At 43.1% G+C, this 17,760-nt stretch overlaps 1 protein-coding gene across 6 annotated transcripts in view; it reads left to right on the top strand.

Annotated features, from left to right (window-relative positions):
* Window positions 1-17,760, top strand: part of FOXP4 (forkhead box P4) — a 222,889-nt gene that overhangs the window by 103,749 nt on the left and 101,380 nt on the right. The window contains exon 1 of one of the 6 annotated variants that reach the window (XM_053244013.1): window positions 4,331-4,400. The exons of the other annotated variants lie outside the window; for them this stretch is intronic. The gene's annotated coding sequence lies outside the window, so the exon portion shown is untranslated. Of the gene's footprint in view, window positions 1-4,330; window positions 4,401-17,760 lie in introns of those variants that run through there. 6 annotated transcript variants of the gene reach the window in all.

Here is a 17,760-nt window from a genome sequence, read left to right as displayed (position 1 = left end):
TCCACATGCTCACTGCTTTTTAAATAAATATCTGAATGTTTTTGCTGACACCAGTTGTTTCTAAACAGTTTAGTATCCATGTGTGAGGCAATGAATCGAAGGCTTTCTTGTAGTCAATCCATGCAACACTTAGATTTGTTTTTCTTCTCTTGCAGTTTTCTAAAATCATTTTGTCTATCAGCAGCTGGTCTTTTGCGCCTCTGGTGTTCGGGCAATTTCCTTTCTGTTCAACTGGAAGCTGTTTGTTAGTTAATAAGTGTTGCATCACTTCATCTGCTATTATTCCAGATAATAATAATAACAACAATAATAACTATTATTATTATTATTATTATTTTACATCTATATCCCGCTCTTCCTCCAAGGAGCCCAGAGCGGTGTACTACATACTTGAGTTTCTCTTTCACAACAACCCTGTGAAGTAGTTTAGGCTGAGAGAGAAGTGACTGGCCCAGAGTCACCCAGCTAGTATCATGGCTGAATGGGGATTTGAACTTGGGTCTCCCCAGTCCTAGTCCAGCACTCTGACCGCTACACCATGCTGACACATGTCAGATTTGGCATCTTGGACCATTTCAGCATAATGAAGGCTAGTGTCTTTGGACTTTCCCTCCACTTTCCAGACATGAGCAAGGAAAAGTAACACCCGAACTTGCCCTTAGTGTTCAGTTATCCATTCCACGCAACGGCTTAGCTTTACTTGTTTTCATCAGGAGTGATTTGAACTTTCCTGCAGTGTGTGGGGTGACTTTGCTTTATTCCAAGAAGTTACACATGAAGAAAGCCTTTCGAGAGTTTTCCATCGTTGTTGTTCTCTGCAAGCTTTGGTTTGGGCCCAAGTGCCTCATATATTGGAACAGTGGTTGTGGAAGCCAATTACTTGAAATGCTTTAAATTTAGACAGGGCAGATGGCTATAGGGGAAAATCCTGTATTGGCAGTAAGACTGTCTTTATGTACTAATGGGTCTTTTCCAGTTTTGAAAATGCACCATAAAAATGCCATCTCTTCAGGGAGTTTGTGGGACATGATGGAATCCAGACCTCTCCTGAAACATTTTCCCTTCTCTTCCACACCACCTTCTCTTTCCCACAGGCTTCCATCACACCTGCCTGAAAGGAGTAGCCCTTGTGAGGTAGGCAGATGCCGCAATCCCCATTAATGAGTTTAACTGAAAGTGAAGAAGGCAAAATCACTGCTGATATTAACAGCAATAATTCATCAGGGCTTCTTTTTGAGCCAGCAGTCAGCTTTTTCCAATAGCGTTTTCAGGAAGGAAATGCGGTCACTGAATGGAAAATATCTTGAAAGAACAAAGGCAGTAATGGGTGAAGTCAGATTCCTGTAATCTGTGAGTGTCTCTCCTTATTATGTGTTTGTGCATGCCCATCTTTCTCTTCCCATCCCTCCGTGTGTGTGTGTGTGTGTGTGTGTGTGTGTGTGTGTGAGAGAGAGAGAGAGAGACTGTGTCTTTCTAACCTATACTTGTCTTATTTTGTCATTTGCCTGTTTTATCTTCCCTTTCACCTTCACTCATCTTACACTTTGTTTTTCAGTCCCCGTTCTCTTCCCCCCCTTATGTACCCCTCCCACTGCATCCCCTCTCCACCCTTTCCTAGCCTCCCCTCTGTCCCACTGGCTTCCTCAGTCTTTATCCCCACCTTTTGTGTTGCAAAATAACTTGTGGAAGTTGTAGACATGAGTCAGGAACAGCTCAACTCGGCAATCTCTCTCCCCTCCTCATGCCTCTGCTTTACAGATGGAGGAGGATCTGAATGAGGGGAGATACTGGATTTATCAGACACTCATTGAAAGGAAGTTTATCTAACCATGGAATGGTGTGGATGAGATTGACCAGAAGAGTTTCTCCAGGCACAGGGGTGCAGGCAGAGAATATATTGGTGGAAGGGCGTAGCTAGGGGAGAGGGGGCCCATGTTCACTCCTCTCCCCAGCAGGTGGCAGCCCTGGCAGAGTGAGGGAGATAATAGGGAGGGGTGGATCTGGGAGGGGGCCCTCAGGAGCTGTGGGGCCTGGGTTCTTTGAACCCATCCACTCAATTATAGCTACACCCCTTTATTGGTGAGAGACGAAGGTATAGAACAAAATTCCTAAACCTGAGTCTGGGCTTCATGATGGAGTATGTTGAGGGAATTTTATAAAGTTTAGTAAAGTAACCTGAATTTAAGTGTGTAGTTATACCACAGCAGGGCCAAAGTGGAGCAAGAATGACTTGCTTCCCCAACTTCAGGGGAAGCAAACCATGTACTTCACTTTTCCCACTTGCTTGCCAGCACTGCAGTGGCTGTCTCCTAAGCTTTCTTCCAACCCACATTAAAAAAACAAAACAGAACTGAGCCCCCCCCCCCACGCGCACCAGTAGCTTTTGAAACTTTTTTATTTTAGGAAAGTTGCAGTTTCTAAGTTTGGAAAGAGAGCAATAGCATCTCTTGGCTCAGCAATGAATGATGAATTTTCTCCTTAGTAACTAGAGATGACGATGGCAGCACAACAGTTGTCCAGGGTTAATCTTGTCAAGGTTTAAAACAAAAACTTGGGGGCTGTGCTGTGCCGCAAGTTGGAAGGTTAGAGCCAGGGTAATGGCTGGTAGGCAGAGTCATCCTCTGCCAGGCTTTTTTTAGCACTGCGTTACACCCTAGTACAGTATACACATCATGAATACTGAGGGATGCCAAAATGCTTTGTTTTGACGGTTGATCTTAATGACTGGCACAATGTAAAATATCGACATTTTCCCCATTTCAAAACAGAAAGCTCAGTCAAATACATTCAGCTACTTTCACCTCTCTTGAGGAATTCTTGTTTTGTTTTTGTCCTAATTTGGTCATGTAATGAATTTTGATAAACAGAACCAAGTTGGCTGTCTGCCACTTGACTTCAGGGGCCTCTGTCCCCTATTGGATTCAGGGCTAGACCCTAATTCACAGTTTGTCTCTGTTTCTGAAAGCACATCCAGATGGTGATTTTTTAGACTTGTGGCTGGTCTTTGTGGTGCACAGCTAGAGTTCAGGTAGTGTCCTGTGAAACCGTGAAAACTAGCTGTGGCCTTGTCAGCTGTGCAGACTAGAAGGGAGCCCAGCGCATGTCATCCTGCATGTCTGGGCTACATGTGCCAGACGTGTTCAAGTAGTGCACCCAGTCATCCAGCTTATAACCATATGGATAAATGTGTCTGAATTATCTAAGTGAAGTGTGTGCCTATATTTAAGAATGTTCTCATAGTTCCATTGGCCTTAGTGCAACATCCAGAATGGTCCTGAATTTTGGCATCTGCTTTGATGATTAGTTGAAACTAATGCCTACCTAGGAAGGGCCTCAAGAAATCTGAAAGTTACCTTGTCTGTTTTTTTTTTTTTTTTAATTTTTAAATTAAATCCTTTTTTTCCCACTTGGAAGTCAAAAGTTTGTCTAACTCCTTGACTGGCAGAATTTCCTACATGCCGCTCCTCTTGACAGGACTATCCCATTTGCTGTTGGTGAGGGTAAAGTTATGATTCGAGAGGTAAACCCAGAATTTAATGTGATATATGTAATGCTCCAAGTAAAGCATATACGGCCTATATTAAAATTAAGCCATTTCCCAGTAAGTGATTTCTAGCCATGCTAAGACAAAGACAGAGCAGCAAAAGAACAGAAAGACTGGCAACCTAAGGGGCTAATATTCTTAACAAATAAAAAAGTTTCCAGTTTTTCTTAAAGCAGCCACAGACAGCAAAGAACAGACACATACCAGGAGAGCATTCCGGAGCCTGGGAGCAACAAAAGAGAGGGCCTTTGTCCTGTGTGCATGACAATTGAGCCTCCCTCAATGTCAGCACATAGAGCAAAGCCCCTTTTGATGACCTTGTTCCAGTAGAAACCTTTTGTGTAGCAGGTGATCCTTCAAATAGGGCTCAAACCATTAAGGACTTTAAAGGTGATAACCAGCACCTTGAATTGGATCCAGAAACAAACTGGCCTCCAGTGCAGCCCTTTCAAAATAGGTGCAATAGGCTACAAGTGAGCAGTTCCAGAAAGCATGCTCTGAGTGCTGCATTCTGCAACAATTTAAGTTTCTGAATATTCTTCAAGGGCAGCCCCATGTAAAGTACACTGCAGTAATTCAGATGTGACAAGAGTAAGGCATGGTTAACCATCTGCCTTCTTGAGAAAGGGACACACATAACGTATGAAAATATATCCTTAGCTGTGGTTAAGGATAATAAAATATTTAGATATATGGTCATCTTCATACCATTCAGTGGTTCACTATAAAGTGAACCGGAGGTTCTTGATTCTAGATGCCAGTATTGTGACATCAGAGGACTTGAAGAAAACCTCTGTTGATTTCTTTTAAAAACTGAATTCCACCCAGGAAGGCTACAACCACTTGATTTGAGAAGGTAATGTTTGTATCTATAGAATAATTGCAGTTGAAGCCCTTAGTGACTTAACTACTCATTTTTGGAGAAAACACCTGTATGACAGGAGAAGATATTCCCACTTCGGGGCTGACTATATACAAAGGTTCCCAAGAAGCTCCAGTGGTGATATGGTATGGTTCTTAAGGGAGTTTTTTGAAGATCATATCATAATTAGCACATCATAATTAGCTTCTTACCATCTTAAGTTTCTGCACTGTCCCTTTTTATTTTTTGAAACTGAATGATGATTTAATGACTTCCCATCTACTCTGTAGTAGAATAATTCAACTTATTTAGAAGAGAGGATGGTAAGCTCCCAGGGTGCAGACTCTAGGTGAGAGTCTGGGTGGCTGCCTTCCTGCTTGTGCCCCCCACTGTTTGCTGGCTGCTGAGCTGTGGGGACTCTTTACAGGCCTGGGGCCTGGGCAGTGATTCGGCAGTTTCCCTGGAATCCATCTGCCCAGTTTGGGAGGAAACCAATTATTTAGGCCCATTTCAGACTGGATTTCGGGTGGGCTATGGGGTAGAGATTGCCTTGGTTGGCCTGATGGATGATCTCCAATTGGGAATTGACAGAGAAAGTGTGATTCTGTTGGTCCTTTTGGATGCCTGCCTGGAGGTGGTGATGGGCTGGATGAGGGATAACAAACTGAGACTGAATCCAGATAAGAGAGAGGTACTCATTGTGTTGGGTTGAAACTCGGGAGATGACTTGGATCTGCCTGTTCTGGATGGGGTCACACTTCCTTGGAAGGAACAGGTATGCAGTCTGGGGGTGCTTCTGGACCTAAGCCTCTCCCTGGTGTCCCAGGTTGAGGCAGTGGCCAGAAGTGCCTACTATCAGCTTTGACAGACTTACCAGCTCTGTCTGTTTCTTGAGATAAATGACCTCAGAACAGTGGTACATATGCTGGTAACCTCCAGACTGGATTATTGCAATGCACTCTATGTGGGGCTGCCTTTGTATGTAGTCCGGAAGCTACAGTTGGTCCAGAATGCGGCAGCCAGTTTGGTCTCTGGGTCATCTTGGAGAGACCATATTACTCTTTTATTGAAAGAGCTACACTGTCTGCTGATAAGTTTCTGGGCAAAATATAAGGTGCTAGTTATAACCTATAAAGCCCTAAACGGCTTGGGCCCTGGGTATTTGAGAACATCATCTTTGTCATGAACCCAACCGCGCATTGAGATCATCAGGAGAGGTCTGTCTGCAGTTGCCATCGGTTTGTCTGGCTACTCGAGAACGGGCCTTATCCTCTGCTGCCCCAAAGTTCTGGAATGTACTCCCTGCTGAAATAAGAGCCTCCGCATCTCTGACCATTTTTAATTTTTTTTTTTAAAAGATGCATCTGTTCACCCAAGCTTTTAATTAAATATTGTTTTAATAGTGTTAACATTGTTTTAAAATATTATTTTAAATTTATAAATTGTTCTAACTTTGTCAGCTTTTTTGACAACCTTTTATGTTGTCATTTATTTTGTTTTTTGTAAACTGCCCATAGACGTAAGTTTTGGGTGGTATAAAAATATGTTAAATAAATAAATAAAAATAAGCTGATCTGGAATACTGCTTGTGCATGTTTGGCTAGATAAGCACAAGCCATCAGCCTCAGGTTTGTTGCAGTTGAAGACCTCATCTAATAGCAGATTCAAAGGCTATTCACACAAGCAGCCTAACCCAGGCTAGGGCAGCCCAGCCTGGGTTAGGCTGCGTCTGTGAAGTGCTGGGATTTGCATGGATCCCAGCACTGCCCGCCTGCCCACCCGCTTGCCTGACCCAGCTTTTTAGCCCGGCCTTTAGCCAAGGTTAAGGGCTCGAGTGCACCCTTAACCCAAGTGCTGGGTTTGTGTGTGTGCTTGCGCTGCTTGCAGCCTGAGCAGACACAGAGATGGGTGCATCCCACATTGCAGCATGCTCATCGTGTGGTGCATTGTAGGATACATGAGTTTATGCAGTCGAGGTTTCTGCATTTGAGGAAATGCAGAGGTCAGCACACCTGCAGTGTAATGCATTGTCCTAGCCTCTGGAGCTGAGTGCAGCAGTGCAGATCATGTGGTAGCACTGTCCATACTTCCCACCACCATGGGAGGATCATCTGGGGGGAAGGTAAGTTTTGCGCAGCCTGCCCGCCCTCCCTGCCTCCCAGTTGTGTGAATAGCCTTATAGTCTGCTTTTTCTTCCCAGGGTCTGTCTTTCCCTTGCATTGAGGCAGATGCCTCTGTACTAGTGGTCAGCTGTGGAAGTGTAGAGTGGAAGTGTAGAGATCTTACATGACATGCTCTATACCCCCAGCTGCTAATCTATAACTGGAATATTCAAATTCTGCAGTGGTCATAAATCATGCAAATTAAGCACCTGCTTTGTTACTTAACTGTAATGCTTTACCCTGGTTTACTTGGCCACGTTTTAAAAACCATTTGTAATGTTGAGTGAGGCTTGGAAGGAGAGGGCAGTATGTGTACTGACTGAAGGATAGAAACTGTTGTGCCATGGGGAAGATAGAGACTTGTGTTAAGTGAAAACATTCCAGCTTCAGAGGGGAATCCATACTTTCTTCTACATCTAGGCTCTAATGGCTATTTCACAAAAGACAAAATTCCTACACAGAAGGCACTTGCATGCAGGATATAATGGGTAATCTGTATACAAATTACCACGTTGCATACTTTATTTCTATCTTGCCTTTTGCCCTGAAGATAATTTATTTTATTTTATTTATTCGATTTCTGTACCGCCCTTCCAAAAATGGCTCAGGGCAGTTTACACAGAGAAATAATAAATAAATAAGATGGATCCCTGTCCCCAAAGGGCTCACAATCTAAAAAGACACAAGATAGACACGAGCAGCAGTCACTGGCAGTACTGTGCTGGGGAGAATCACCACATTAAAAGGTGCTTCTTTGCCAAGTTAGCGGGGGAGCTAGCAATATAATCAAGGCAGCTAGCAATATAATCATAAAACAATTACAACAGTTTTAAAGGAAACAACAATACAACCATGACAAGAATAAAAAAGCCACCAAGAAGCAAATAAGTATACTGATCAATTTTAATATAAGCTAAGAACATCCTGAAACAGCCAGGTGTCTGCTGCTTGCAGGCACCAAGAAAGCCAGGTAGGCTTCCCTTAAAAGGGTATGTCAGTGCCACAATAAAAAAGGCTTTGTCTTTGTGATCACCTACTACACCTCAGATAGTGCAGAGGGACACTGAACATGGTTTCTGATGTTGATCTGAGTGTATGGGTAGCCTGATGTGGGGGAAAAGGTGGCCTGACCTTCAGAATTTCTCAGTCCAGCGCTGTTCAGGGCTTTAAAGATCAAAACCAGCACATGCAATTGGGCCCAGAAACAAATAGGCAACCAGTGAAACTGGCAACAAGTGAATGTTAGTGTTGTATGCTCCTCTATGTTCCTTGTATGCTCTATGTAGCATTGTATGTTCTATGCTCCTTTGGAGAGGACAGCTGGTCTTGTGGTAGCAAGCATGACTTGTCCCCTTAGCTAAGCAGGGTCCACCCTGGTTGCATATGAAAGGTAGACTAGAGGTGCGAGCACTGAAAGATATTCCCCTCAGGGGATGGAGCCGGTCTGGGAAGAGCAGAAGGTTTCAAAGTTCCCTCCCTGGCTTCTCCAAGTTAGGACAAGATTTTTTTTTTAATAGGACAAGATTTTTTAATTGAACCAACAAACTACCAAAGCATACAGTACGTTGCCAAAGCACAATTATATACAAAGTGGTTGTTTGTACATCATATATCTACAAAGATTTACACACAAGGATTTGGAAACCCACAAGGTTATGAAGTATATGCAGGTAGTACTGTAACTCAGGGGTGGGGGATTTCAAGGCACATCAGGTAATTGGGGGGGTTACATCCGACGTCCATTTCCACAATTTGTCCCATTGCTGTTTAGAAGAGATACTCTTGTCTTTTTGCACATAACCATACAAACTTTTCCAGAAGAGATTTACTGTCTCATCTGCGTGAACCTCTTGGTCGCGTCTTCCCTCCCTATTCCTATGCAGGAGCATTGCATAAATGACATACAGGTTTACTAACCTGATTATGAGGAGGGGAACATTCCAATTCCCTAGTATGAGGGCACCTGTTCTGTCCCGTTTCCTTGAAGGTTTCTTTCTGGGACCTCGAAAAGAGGTTCTATCGCTCAAACCCGATGTTAGTTCTTCCCAAGTCTGTTTTTCCAAATCAGGCCACTCTAACAGCTTGCTTACTCACTGCCACACTCTTTTGGCTACCACACACTCTTTTAAGAAATGTTAAATGTCTCCAAGTTAGGGCTGAGAGAGAGTCCTGCCTGCAACCTTGGAGAAGTCGCTGCCAGTCTGTGAAGACAATACTGAGCTAGATAGACCAATGGTCTGACTCAGTATATGGCAGTTTCCTATGTTCCTATGTGGCATGTACCCGTTAACTTGGTTGGTACATTTTGAACCCATTGCAGTTTTCAAACACTCTTTTTCAAAGGCATCCACACGTAATATATTATAGTAATCTAATTGGATTGCATGTGGATGCACTGGAATGCTGTACTGACCACAGGTTTCCAGTATATATATGTGCACTGTAATAAATGTGCATTTGTCAAATAAGATTATTTAAACTGTTTCCTGTTGTTTTATACATTGAATCATCTCTTGTGCTGGAATTTAATCTTGAGTGAAGTTGCCCCAAAACTTAAAACTGCTGTACTTTCAGACTCTTTCCTCACAACTGTATGGACTAGATTCCATATTCTACAGGAACTTCAGGTTCTTCATTAGACTGAACTTGCTTTAAGATCACAGCCATGAAGATTTCTAGAACTTCTGGTTATGCGAAAGCAACAATAAATTCCTATATGCCTTTCTCCTTGGGACTTTGTCTGTTTCTAAAGGAAGATTGAAGGGGAAATCTGCCATCCTAAGACATGTTTCTAACAGGAGAGGAAAGAATACTACAAGGAAAGAGTAGCCAGTTTGGAGCAAACTGCAGGGAATTGCTTTTCTTTTGTCTGCTGTGGCAGGGAGGGCACTGGTGTGGAAAAGTGTATTTTGTTGATTTGAACTTGAGTGAAATGGGTAATGAAGACGGATCAATACTGGCCCCTCTGCATCCCCTCACTCAAGGAAAAAGAGAGCTGCCTAGGTCTCTGCTGCAGCATAGAAATGTTTTCCACTTGGTCTTACTGCCATAGGTTATTTTACTCTCTTCCTGTCTCATCCATGTTCCTGTCTGCAAAGTTCTGTCCACAGTTGGGTATTTCCCCACTTCTTGCTCTTTTTTGGGTGGCTGCTATAAAGGAAATGTGTACTGGTTTGAAAAAGTACTATGAGGTAAACACTATGCCCCAGGGTATAGCCTGCATACAGGCTGTGTTCCCTCTAAGGCATGCACGTGTGCGCATGCTCACACCTTTTTTGTTGTCCACTCAGTTAATTTAAATCCTGCTCAGTCAGGAAGGTCCCACTCTGAATGCATGTGCGTGCATACTGCCTTGATACTACTGCCCAGAACAAAACTCATTCCACAAATAGATGAAAAAAAATGAGAGAGAACACTGCACACAGGGTAGAAGTGGGTCATCTCAGGATAACAAACCATGGTACAACTCTGATACACATCCTTACTGATGCTGACCTTAGGGAGATAAGCAATTGCAGATACAGCATTAGGTTTGGCCAATTGTAAGGGAACACACAACATCAAACAGGTTCTTGTCTTGTGTGCTTGCTTCCTTCTCATGCAGAGTACTCATGTATACTCTAAAAAGGCTTTTCTTCATCCCTTTCTTAGAATTTCAGTGTTCTATGGACTGCAACACTGCAAGTGACCTAATGCATGTGTATCTCATTTGGAGTGATGGCATGTGCTTTCCTTGCAGCCTATCATCATTGTGTCATCTGTATATGGTGCTTTATCATGCTTGCTCAAACCTGTATATCCTGCACATGTGTAGCTTAGATAGCCTAACAGTTGGCAGGGATGAAATATGGGTGGCAGGAAGGAAGAAGTTAAAGAATGGTAGGCAGTTAGAAACAACAGGCTTGGCTTCAAGGGGCTAAGGTATTCCATGTACCAGCAGCTAGTTGAGAGCATAAGGCAGTCAGGTATAGGAGTTAGCCTGTAGCAAGGCAACAAAGGGAATGGCCAAGCACTAGCAGTTCTGTTCCAAGGCCCAGAGGAATATCCAAGGCAGTCTTATGCAGGTTTCTCTGCAAAACAAACAAAAAAACCCCACATGAGAATTATCCAAGGACAATGATTGAGTGAAAATGCAGGCACTCAGCTGAGAAAGGCTTCAGAGCAGTAGAGGGCAGAGCATGCCACCATGTTACCACTATTTTAGAAGGGGTTTTAGACACATGGAGTGCACATGTGTCTAAAAAGGGTTTTCTAGCAGGGCCTGCAAAGGTGGACAGGTTCAAGAATCGGAGGAGACAATTAAAAATGTTTAGTACAAGGTCAGGAGGGGGAAATCCTGTGGATGAAGTCACTATTCAAATGGATTGACGAAAGGGCTCTGATGTGTTGATTTTAATCAACCATCTTAGAACTTGTCTTGATTTCATTTTAAGAAGTGGTTATTCAGTTTCTTAGGTTCTTATCTTTTGTCTAAGGCCTCTGATTGATCCATTTTGAGTTTAGCTTCATTAAGAATTCAGGGTTAGTGGGTACTTTGCCTCTCCAGGCAATTCACCACAATTCAGGGTGCTTTGGCCAAAATGAGGGCTGATTTCCAGGCACCGGTGTCTCTGCAGAGTCTTGCTCGGGGTCAAAGCTAGAAATCCAAGATGGAGGGAAGGTTTTCTGGTAACAGTTTTTTACAAGAAAGCTATTTCCAACAAACTTTCAGTAATGTTTTATGTACTGAACCTTGATTTCAAATGGCAACAGTTAATAACAAGTTTTGCACAAGTATTTATGAACAAGTTTTGCACAAGTGTATATGTATGAAGTATATGATCCCTGCTGGATCATGCCAAAGTCCAGCATTCTGTTTCTCACAGTAGCCAATCAGATACCTCAGGCAATAGCCTTCTCCCGCTGTTGCTGCCTGCTATTAGTATTCCGAAGCATACTGCCTCTGCACTGTTGATAGCATATTACCACCATGACTAGCAGCCATTGGTGGACATAGACTCCATGAATTTGTCCCTCTCCTTTTGCAGCCGTCTGTGCTTAAAGGCTGTCAATTGCCACATCTCATGACAATGAATTCCATAAATGAAGTATATGCTGTATGAAGAAGTGGCCAATTTTGTGATGTATATTCTAGCTGAGCTTCTTTTATTATGTCTTTAAACAGCCCATCCATTTTGGAGAGATTGGACCGTCTTGGCTTTCCTTTCCATCTTCCTTTTTATTTGTCCCCTCCTGTGTTCCCTCTAAGGCATGTGCATGTATGCATGCTTACCAGTTTTTAAAATTTCCACTCAGTTTGTTTCAGATCCCACTCTGGTTGAATCAGGAAGGCCCCACTCTGAATGTATGTGTGCATTCACTGTCTTGATACTGCTGCCCAGAAGAAAACGCATTCTGCGCTTAGCTGGGGGGGGTGGGAAATAGAGGGGACACTGGTCCCATCTCTCTTTTGATACACTTTTTTTTTGAAGTCTAATATACCCATATTGGACTTCTTTGGCAATGTTTTACTGACTTATATGCTGTCTTTGATAGCACTGTGGTCACTGTCCGTAGTTGGTTCAACAACACTTTGTTTGTTTGTTTAAATGTCCTTATATACCGCCTCCTCCAAAGACTCTAGGCGGTGGACAACAACAATGTATATCTTGCATCAAATGTTCTAAGCTGTAGTCATGTATGGTTTCTAGATTTCTCTGTGTGTGACTGCAACATGTATTTGCCCAGTTTATATGAGGATGATTAAAGTTACCCATTATTATAAAATTTGAATGGTTCCCTGATCTTTCTCCAACTCAGGATTCCCCTTAGCAATTTGGTCAGGGTCCTAATAGTATGTCCCCAGTACTGAATTACTCTTTGTTGTTGTCCTCTTGTGTGTTCTCGTTTATGCCCTCTTTGACACACAGAACTATACCACTCCCATACACCCGCCTATCATTGTTCGAGTTTCTATCCAGGGACAATCATGTCCTAATGGTTCTCTGCATTTCACCAGATTTCCATGTGTGTGCGCGCACACACCCAGATAAGTTTGTCTCATTTACACATTGAGACTACTCGGCTCTGCCTGTCTAGCTAGCTCTGTAAGTGGACAGGTAGAATTTCTGAGAATGCTATTGTGGAGGTCCTGGAATTCAACATCCTACCTAGTAACCTAAATTCTATTTCCAGCACTTCACAACTACATTTTCTAACATAATTGGTGTTGATGTGCACTATCAAACATCTCCTCCCCAACCAGGCAAGCCGCCATGTGGTCTGCATAACTATCACAAATCTGGTTCTGTCTTCCTAATGATCAGCTTGACTACTGCTAGGAGCCCCTATCCCTGGAGGTGTATCTTCAATGGGAGGATTTGAATTCATCACCCAAGGAAAGGATAATTTCCATTTTCCTCAGAACAGCTTCCCCTAAGACCCTTGTTCTCCATGACAGCAGAGGAGCTATCAGCCCAGGAGTGGGACTCCTCTATCCTGTCCCTGAAGTTCTTACCCACATATCTCAGTCTGACTTTCCCAGCTTCTCCTGGTCAGCTACTTTGGGCCCAAAGGAATAAACTTGTTTCCTGACAGTCAGGAGCGTGCACACACAACTTCCGCTCAGTAGACAGATCTCTCTCTCTTTATCTATCATATTTCTACGCTGGATGACATGCATCCCTAGGCAGTGTACATAAGTTAAAATACAACAAATATAAAAACAGGATACAATAATTAACACAATTATGATATAAAATCAATTAAATGCCTGCGAAAAGAGGTATTGAGGATATTTTTTAAAAACAGTCAGAGATGGAGAAACTAATTTTAACAGGGAATGCATTCCAGAGCCCCTGGGGCAGCCACAGAGAAGGCCCGGTCCTGAGTCACCACCAAATGAAGCCATAACTGGACCACCCCAGATGAACCTTCCCTTAATTGGATGGGAGGGTTCATGACAAAGGAGGTGCTTTGTGTTTTGCTCGGAAACATATCGGCATCCAGTGCAGTTATTTTAAGATGGGTGTTATATGGTCTCCTTGGGTCATTGCGGAGGCCAGTCTGGCTGCTGCATTCTGCACCAACTGTAGTTTCTGGACCACATACAAAGGCAGCCCCACGTGCATTAGAGTAGTCAAGCCTGGAAGTTACCAGCATATGTACCACTCCATAAATGGGCAAGGTTGACATATTGGCCAAAGCTGATAAAAAGCTAGTGGCCATCACCACATCTCATGGCAGAGAATTCTATAGATTATGCACTGTGTGTGGCAGGAGGGAGAATCCTTTTGTCGGTCCTAAATTTCCTAACTTTGTTTCATGGGTTGACCTCTGGTTCTAGTGTTGTGAGAGAGGGAAAACAATTTCTCTGTCCACTCTCTCTACTCCATGATTTTATGCACCTCTATCATGTAGTCACCTCTTTTCCAAAGTAAAGAGCCCCAGATTTTGTAGCCTTGCCTCATAAGGAGGGTGCTCCAGGCTCCTAATCATCTTGGTTGCCCTCTTCTGCACCTTTTCTGATTCTACAATAACTTTCTAAGGTATGGTGATGAGAACTACACGCAGTACTCCAAATGTGGCTGCACCATAGATTTGTATAAGGGTATTATAATACTGACATTCTTATGTTCAGTCACCTTCCTAATGATCCCTAGCATGGCATTGGCCTTTTTCACAGCTGCCACATACTGAATCGACACTTTCAACGAGCTGTCCACCATGATCCCAAGATCTCTCTCCAGATCCCATCAGTGTATATGTGAAGCTGGAGTTTTGCCCCAAGATGCATCACTATACACAGCCGCAGAGGGAGCCAAGTGGCGGCCCGGGTGCCACCTCAACTGCATCCCTCCCCCGCTCCGCCCCATGCATCTGATGTCAGACTCAGCATTTAGCCACACACCCTGCTGCCAATGTCAGACGTGGGGTGTGGTTTCACTTCCAAACGAAGTAAAATTGGCCAGCGCTGCGTTTGCAGTGTTGTGAGGAGTGGCTCTCCCTGGGCCTTTTAGGAGCGCAATCACACATCTGATGGGTGGTGTGTCTGGGGTGCAAGATGGAGCCCCTGATTGGTGGTGGCCCAGGTTCTTTGAACCTGTTTGCTCAATGGTGGCTCCGCCCCTGACTATACCCATGCTTACACTAAACCGCATTTGCCATTTTTTTGCCCACTCACCCACTTTGGAGAGATCTTTTTGGAGCTCCTCACAATCTCTTTTGGATTTAGCTACCTTAAATAGTTTAGTGTCATCTGCAAATTTGGCCACTTCGCTGCTTACCCCAACTTCTAGATCATTTATGAAAAGAACAATCTCAAAACAGTGGTGCATCAGCTGGGAGCCTCCAGGCTGGACTACTGCAATGCACTCTACGTGGGGCTGCCTTTGTACGTAGTTTGGAAACTTCAGTTAGTCTAAAATGCGGCAGCTAGATTGGTCTCTGGGGTAACCCGAAGAGACCATATTATGACTGTCGTAAAACAGCTGCACTGGCTGCCGATATGTTTCCGGGCGAAATACAAAGTGCTGGTTATTACCTTTAAAGCTCTGAACGGCTTGGGTCCGGGTTACCTTAGAGAGCGCCTTTTCGATATGATCCCCATTGCTTGTTGAGGTCATCTGGAGAGGTCAGTCTCCAGTTACCACCAGTATGTCTGGTGGCAACTCAGAACCGGGCCTTTTCTGTAGCTGCGCCTGGTCTATGTAATGCAGTCCCAGCAGATATCCAGAGTTTAGGCTCGCTGTCGGCCTTTAAGAGACCCCTAAAAACCTATTTATTTGGCCTGGCCTTCTTGTAAAGTGTTGCTGATTTTAAATATGCTTTAATTGGGTTTTAAATAGTTCTAATCATTTTTGAATTGTTTTTATATTGTTTTTAGCATTGTTTTAATTGTGGGTTTTATCTCTTTTTAAAAGTTGTTGTACACCGCCCAGAGCCTCTGGATGGGGCGGTTTATAAATGTAAATAATAATAATAATAATAACAATAACAACAAGAAAATGAAGATGTAAAAATATTATGGGACTTCCGACTACAAACAGACAAACATCTGCCACACAATACACCAGATATAACTGTAGTCGAGAAGAAAGAAAAACAAGTCAAAATAATCGACATAGCAATACCAGGGGATAGCAGAATAGAAGAAAAAGAAATAGAAAAAATCACCAAATACAAAGATCTAAAAATTGAAATTGAAAGGCTGTGGCAGAAAAAGACCAAAATAATCCCAGTGGTAATTGGCGCCCTGGGTGCAGTCCCAAAAGACCTTGAAGAGCACCTCAACACCAAGGGGCCACAGAAATCACCATCAGCCAATTACAAAAAGCAGCTTTACTGGGAACAGCCTATATTTTGCGACGATAACTATAATAACCAACAGTATTGATTATAAAATTCAGCCATCCCAGGTCCTTGGGAAGGACTTGATGTCTGGATAAAACAAACCAGTCAATAACACCTGTCTGACTGTGTAAAGAAAGAAAGAAAGAAAGAAAGAACAAGTTAAAGAGCATGGTTCCCATTACATTTCTCCCTGGACCCCACTTCTTACTTCCCTCAATTTAGAGAAATGTCCATTTATTCCTATCCTCTTTTTCCTGTCCTTCAACCAGTTACCCATCCATACATAAATCCATCCCCTTATCCAATGACTAAGTTTACTAAAGGGCCTTTGGTGGGGAACTTTGTTAAAGCATTTTGGAAGACCAAGTATACTATGTCAACCAGATCACCTTTATCCACATGCCTGTTGACACTCTCAAAGAACTCCAAAAGGTTAGTGAAGCAAGACTTGCCCTTGCAGAAGCCATGTTGCTTCTCCTTCAGCAAGACTTGTTCTTCTGTGTGTTTAACTATTTTGTCTGAAGTATGCTTTCCATCAATTTACCTGGCACAGAAGTTAAGCTAACCGCCCTGTAATTTCCCGGATGCCCCTGGATTCCTTTTTTAAAATGGGAGTTCCATTAACTACTTTCCAATCCTCTGGTACAGAGCCTGGTTGTAGGGACAAATTACATATTTTTGCTAGGAGATCAGCAATTTCACATTTGGCTTCCTTCAGAACTCCTGGGTAGATGCCATCTGGCCCTGGTGATTTGTTAATTTTTAGTTTTTCAAATGTTTCATTTAGAACATTTTCCCTCGTCATCTCAAATTGGCCCAGGTTTTCAGCCGCCAAGCTTGAGAAGTTCAGTTCCAGAATGGGGATATGGTCAGTATCCTCAGCTGTGAAGACAGATGCAAAGAATTTATTCAGTTTCTCTGCAATCTCCTTATTCTCTTTAATAATCCCTTTCAGACCCACATCATTTAAGGGTCCAACCGCCTCCCTGGCAGGTTTTCTGCTTCTGATATCTTTAAAGAAGTTTTTGTTCCCCTTGACACTTCTGGCTATAGGCTCGTCAAACTCTCTTTTTGCATCCCTTATTGCATTTCTTTTGCCAGAGTTCATGTTCTTTTCTGTTCTTTTCATTTGAGAAGAACTTCCATTTTCTGAAGGAAATCTTCTTCCTTTTTATAGGTGCCCTGACACTACTTATTAGTTATTCTGGGGGTACCTTTCTTCCTTCTTGGTATACATTCCAGCTGAGCTTCTATTATTGTGTGTTTAAATAAGTTCTAGGCTTTCTGGAGTGATTTGACCCTCCTGACTTTCCCTTCCAACTTCCTTTTTACCAGTCCTCTCACTTTTGAGAAGTTTCCTCTTCTGAAGTTCAACACCATCTGTGTTGGACGCCTTTGGCAATGTTCCACTTGCATATAAGCTGTAGTGAATTATACTATGGTCACTATTCCCCAATGGTTCTGCAATTCTGACCTCTTGCACCTGGTCCTGGGTACCACTCAAAATGAAGTCCAAGGTCACCTTCTCCCTGGTTGGTTCCATGACCAACTGTTCTAAGGCACAGTCATTTAGCATGTCTAGAAATTTGGCCTTTCTGTCATTACCTGAATATGAATTTGCCCAGTCGATGTGTGGGTAATTGAAGTCACCCATTATTATCACTCTGTCTCTCTCTGATGCCTCTGACTTGCTTCTCCAACTCCAGGTCACTCTCAGCATTTTGATCTGGAGGGTGATAGCATGTTCCTAGTAACACATTTCCTTTCAGTCTTCATATTGTCACCCATAATGGTTCTGTTGAATGCTCCAGTCCTCCTAAGTTTTCTGTCTTGTTGGATTCTATCCCTTTTTTAACATACAG

Source organism: Hemicordylus capensis, chromosome 4 (genome assembly GCF_027244095.1).
Source record: "Hemicordylus capensis ecotype Gifberg chromosome 4, rHemCap1.1.pri, whole genome shotgun sequence".
NCBI classification, from domain to species: domain Eukaryota; kingdom Metazoa; phylum Chordata; class Lepidosauria; order Squamata; family Cordylidae; genus Hemicordylus; species Hemicordylus capensis.
Note: the sequence above shows the minus strand (reverse complement) of the source record. Positions and strands in the feature narration are given on the sequence as shown.